General features: G+C 47.2%; 1 long non-coding RNA gene across 1 annotated transcript; it reads right to left on the bottom strand.

Moving 5' to 3' along the window:
• Positions 1-1,800: 1,800 nt before the first annotated feature.
• On the bottom strand, positions 1,801-3,745 carry LOC126958553 (uncharacterized). The gene is made up of 3 exons (XR_007727219.1): positions 3,432-3,745; positions 2,962-3,121; positions 1,801-2,129 (listed from the first exon to the last, which is right to left on the bottom strand). It is a non-coding gene; the product is annotated as an uncharacterized LOC126958553 (long non-coding RNA).
• Between the last annotated feature and the right edge of the window lie 2,027 nt (positions 3,746-5,772).

Genomic DNA, 5,772 nt, shown 5'->3' with positions numbered 1-5,772 from the left:
CGTTAGCACTTGCTGGACCTCTCAGGCCAGGTGGAGACAGTGAGAGCTGCTTAGGCGTTCACTCAGCGATGCCAGTATGTCTTACTATACAAAGCAATGCTGAGTTAATTTCACACAGCTTGGGGAGGACTGGAGGCGCTTTTGGGGCCTATTGTGTGTGAGCCAACAACCTCATCTCTCCAGCTGTTCCTTGGTAGAAGCAGAAGTAGAAGTAGAAAAAATGAAGAAGTTGGAGCCAGAAGTCAGTTTCTGCCAACGGGAACAATGGGCGCAATTGTGCGTCTCACATAGCAGCAAGGAGTATTAAACAGAATTATGTACACGCTGTTACTACCATGAGAACCTTGCCATTCCGGATGTGCTTTTTTGGAATCCAGAGGATCTGGGAAGACCATTCCAGAAAAAGAGATTCCATAGAAATGTCAGGGAGTGGCCAGTTCTTGGATGACCTCTCCAAGCAAGAGAAAACACAAATGTGTACTTTAGGAGTTTCAAAAGCAATGCAGATCCTTCTTAGTGCAAAAGCCCTGTTTTCCCCTTAATATTAAAGATAGTCTTGGTCTTGTTTCTGGGAAGCTTCCAAGGACAGAAGCTAAACTGTGACCAAACTCACAGGAAAGAGACCCTCAGAGCTGGGAAATGATCACTTCAAGTGGTTTCTTGCTCCTTGCCTTGAACTGTGTTTGAGCTAAAACCTGCAAAATCTCCACATGGGGGACTTCTCCAAGGGAAGATGCAGGTGGAATCCCAAAGGCAATGTGGTGGTTGTCAGGCCTCTGAGCCCAAGTTAAGCCATCATAACCCCTGTGACCTGCACGTATACATCCAGATGGCCTGGAGCAACTGAAGAACCACAAAAGGTGACATTCCACCATTGTGATTTGTTTCTGCCCCACCCCAACTAATCAATCGACCTTGTGACACTTCCCCGGCTGGCTGGACAATGAATCTCGTGATCTCCCCACCCTGGACCTTTTGACCCCCGCCTCTGCCCGCAAGAGATAACCACCTTTAACTGTAATTTTCCACTACCTACCCAAATCCCATCAAACTGCCCCACCCCTATCTCCCTTTGCTGACTCCTTTTTCCGACTCAGTTTGCCTGCACCCAGGTGAAATAAACAGCCTTGTTGCTCACACAAAGCCTGTTGGTGGACTCTCTTCACACAGACGCTCGTGACAGTGGTAAGAGACCTGCCTCAGTCACTTGAGCTGTTCACCCCAGGAGAGTTCCCTTGCTTCTCCGATCTTCTGTTCTCTACAATGGAGATGACACCTACCTCATGGATTTTTTGTGTGAATTTTTTCTTCTTTTTTTTTTGAGACAGAGTCTCACTCTGTCACCAGGCTGGAGTGCAGTGGCGTGATCTCGGCTCACTGCAACCTCCGCTTCCCGGGTTCAAGCAATTCTCCTGCCTCAGCCTCCCAACTAACTGGGATTACAGGCACGTGCCACCACACCCAGCTAATTTCTGTATTTTTAGTAGAAACGGGGTTTCACCATGTTGATCAGGCTGCTCTCGATCTTGTGACCTCGTGATCCGCCTGCCTTGGCCTCCCAAAGTGCTGGGATTACAGGCGTGAGCCACCGCGCCCGGCCAAACTTTTTCTTCTTTTTTACTTAATTTTATTTTTCAAAACTAGAGATGGGGTCTATGTTACCCAGGCTGGTCTCAATCTCCTGGGCTTAAGTGATCTGCCCACTTCAGCCTCTCAAAGTGCTGGGATTACAGGCATGAGCCACACCACGCACTGCCTTTTTGAGTAAAATTTTAACAAGAGTATGAATAAGGTTTGAACACTGAAAAAATAAATAATCTCTGAGTTGCATTTAGTTGTGCTGGACCCACCACATTAACAACCTAAGGGAGCCTTGCCCTGTGCCCCATGCCACGCGAGCCCTTGTCCTGGGCCTGCCTGTCTGGCTGCTCTCCCGGATGATGGGGGCTCTGTCCAGCGATCTCAGGTGGCAGAGCAACTCATTCCAGGGTCTGCCCCAGGCAGTGGAGTGATGCCGTTGGAAGATCTTTGTTTTCATTCCCTCCTCTTCCTTCTGTCCATCTAGGATTGAGGGTCCTCTTCGTGGCCTCCCTCCTCAAGTGTGGTGCTTCTGCTCCATTTCTCACAACCTGTTTGGATATATTTACAAACCAAAACACAGTTTCCATAGTCTGCCTCACCCAGATCTCTTTCTCTAACCCTGAGCCCAATCCCTAGTGCCTGCGGGAAATCACAAGCTACACGACCACCCCACCACTGATTCCTTTGGTCTAAAAGCAAACCTTCCCCTCAGAGTGCTTCCAACTCCCAACTATGGCAAAGTAGTAAATTAGGAGCTTTTTTCATCCTTTACTCTCCTTTGTTCCCTATTTCAACCTTTTCTGGTCTGAATTGCCCCCATAAAATGCGTATATTGAAGCCCTTACCCTCAATGTGACTATATTTAGAGACAGGGCCTTTAAGGGAGGAAGTAAGGCTAAATGAGGTCATAAGGACTGTGTCCTAATCTGATAAGACTGGTGTCCCTTTTTTTAAAAAAGGCTGATTTATTTATTTTGAGATAGGGTCTTTCTCTGTCATGCAGGCTGGAGTGCAGTGTCACTATCTCGGCTCACTGCAACCTTCACCTCCTGGGTTCAAGCAATTCTCCTGCCTCAGCCTCCCCAGTAGCTGAGACTACAGACATATGCCACCATGCCTGGCTAATTTTTATTTTTTGTAGAGACAGGGTCTCACTATGTTGCGCAGGCTGATCTCGAACTCCTGGCCTCCCACCTCAGCCTCCTAAGGTGCTAAGATTACAGGTGTGAACCATGGCGCCTGGCCAGGACTGGTTTCCTTATAAGATCAGAAAGAGATACCAAAAATCTGTCTCTCTCTTTCTTTATACACACAGAGGAAAGGCCATGTGAGGACACAGCAAGATGGTAGCTGTATTCAAGACGGGAAGAGAGAACTCACCAGAAACCCATTCTGCCAGCAGCATCTTGATCTCAGATATCCAGTTCTCAGGACTGTGAGAATATAAGTGTCGGTTGTCTAAGCCACCCAATCTAGAGCATTTTGTGATGGCAGCTTGTATTAGTCCATTTTCATACTGCTGGTAAAGACATAGCTGAGCCTGGGCAATTTACAAAAGAAAGAGGTTTATTGGACTCACAGTTCCATGTGGAAGGCCTCACAATCATGGCAGAAGGTGAAAGGCACATCTCACACGGTGGCAGAGAAGGAAAGAGGGCTTGTTCAGGGAAACTCCCCTTTTTAAAACATGAGATTTATTCACTATCACAAGAACAGCACGGGAAAGACCTGTCCCCATGATTCAATCACCCCCAACCAGGTCCCTCCCACAACATGTGGGAATTCAAGATGAGATTTGGGTGGGGACACAGCCAAACCATAATCACAGCTCAAGGAGAATAACACACAACCTGTTACCAAAACCGGCTACATCTTCCTTTACAATGGCTCTCAGAGTCTCCTCCTTCTTTCCAGATCTTCTCGTTGCCTGCTTCATGTCTTCCTTCCCTGACACCTGGATTCCTGGTCCCACTTCTCATTACCGCTTCACTGCCATCCTTCTCTCCCATTTATCTGATATACTAAAAACACAACATATTCCTTGTCTCAGTCAGGATAGGCTAGGTTATGCTACGGTAACAAATGAGCCCAAAATCTCAGTGGCTTCACACAACAAAGATTGACTTATTCGCATCATGTATCCATCATGGACTGTCAAGATTGAGCTCTGATTCTGCCCCAGGTTGTTTCCATTCTGGGACCCAAGCAGATGGAGCAGTCCCTATGTGGGACTGTGTTGTTCTTGTGGCAGAGGGAAAGGAGAACATGGTGAACCATGCAATGGTTATCAAAACTTTTGCCTAAAATGACATACATCCCTTCTACTCACATTTCATTGGTAAAAGTTTCACACTACCAAGTGTGATATTATCTGGGTAGGAATGTAGAATCCTTCCATGGGGAAGGGAAGCAAATAATTTTGAAAACTGCAACAGTCTACCACCACAGCCATTCCTGCCTGTCAGCTTCCTCTTCTCTCCTATGATGTAAATGCTGTGTGTTGAAGTCCTGGCCATCTCAGTGCCCTGTGAAGTCTACTCTCTCTGGCTCAGAGCGATTCTGTTTCCTATGACCTTTAGTTGAGATTATCATCAGGGACCCCCATCCTGGAGTTGTTTTAGGTGTCTAGCTGCCCAGAGCCCTTTAGGTGATCTTGTGATTATTCCTGGCCACATCTGACTGGACTGTCAGGAGGGACAAGTGACCAAGGATTGCTAAAACACAGGCTTACAGAGGCCTAGGAGCTGAGCCAATCAGAGCCTCTCCTGGGAATTAGAACTACCAAATACCGAAAGAATGAAGTACTTAGGGTAGTAGTTGAAGATGAAAGGATGTCTAGAGGTGGAGACAGAATCCCGGCTAGTGAAGTCACATGTAAGTTGAGATTAGGAGAGAACAGGAGCTGAATGAGCAGAGGAAGCATCATTAGAGACAGGAGCAGGGGACAGATGCACAGAGAGAGCAGGGATCCTGAGGGAGGGGTGAGGTAGAGAGGCCTCCCCAGGCCTCGGAGCTGTCTCCATGACAGCACCAACCACGTTCACTCCTACGTTAAACCCCTCCTTCCTTGAGACAAGTGGAGGGATCTCTGTCCTTAAGATCAGCACATCCTCAGTAAAGCCACTTTCAGTTTAGGGAAAGCTCAGTTGTCCACTTGCTTCACATAGAGGTTGACCTTCCCATTCAGACTTTAGGCTCCTAAAAAGCAAGGCTCATGTTTGTATTGTCCATGAGTCTACCACAGCATAGGCCCCAGTAAATGATTTACCACCAATTTCACATCCTTTTTTTTTTTTTTTTTTTTTTTTTTTGAGACAGGGTCTCACTCTGTTGCCAGGCTGGAGTGCAGTGGTGTGATCTCTGCTCACTGCAACCTCTGCCTCCCGGGTTCAAGTGATTCTCCTGCCTCAGCCTCCTGAGTATCTGGGGTTACAGGTGCACACCACCACCACACCCGGCTAATTTTTGTATTTTTTCAGTAGAGACGGGGTTTCACCGTCTTGATCATGCTGGTCTCGAACTCCTGACCTCAAGTGATCCTCCCACCTTGGCCACCCAAAGTGTTGGAACTACAGGCATGAACTACCATGCCCAGCCCAATTTCACGTACTTTTGCATCATTATTGTCATCATCCTCTTTGTTACCAAGTCTAGAAAATCAACTCAAAGCATTTTCATTGTTGAAAAAACAAAAGAGAAAATGCAAATGTCCTTACCCAGAAAACAGTCTCCATGCTGACTTAGCACACATTTCTGGGGCCTCCGTAACTGACATGGCGGATCGTGGGCATGGAGTGGACTTTTCAGAATTGCTGTAGCCCAGGCTCCAAGCCTCTCATTCAAGTTCCCCAGAGTAAATTGCTAGGCCTCAAATGCAGCCTCTTAAAAATGGGGTTAACATCCGGTTATGGTAAGGAATAAAACAGTAAAAATGAAGAGCTGTCACAGAACAAGTGGCACAGATGCTTAGTAGCAACTGAGTCTTCATTTCTGTTTAACAAAATGCCCCATGTAGGCTGGGCATGGTGGCTCACATCTGTAATCCCAGCACTTTGGAGGCCAAGGTGGGATGACTGCTTGAACCCAGGAGTTCCAAACTAACCTGGGCTACATAGTGAAACCCCGTCTCCACGAAAAGTTTTTAAAGTTAGCCAGGTGCGGTGGTGCATACCTGTGGTCCTCGCTACTCAG

This window comes from Macaca thibetana, chromosome 7 (assembly GCF_024542745.1).
Source record: "Macaca thibetana thibetana isolate TM-01 chromosome 7, ASM2454274v1, whole genome shotgun sequence".
NCBI lineage: Eukaryota > Metazoa > Chordata > Mammalia > Primates > Cercopithecidae > Macaca > Macaca thibetana.
Note: the sequence above shows the minus strand (reverse complement) of the source record. Positions and strands in the feature narration are given on the sequence as shown.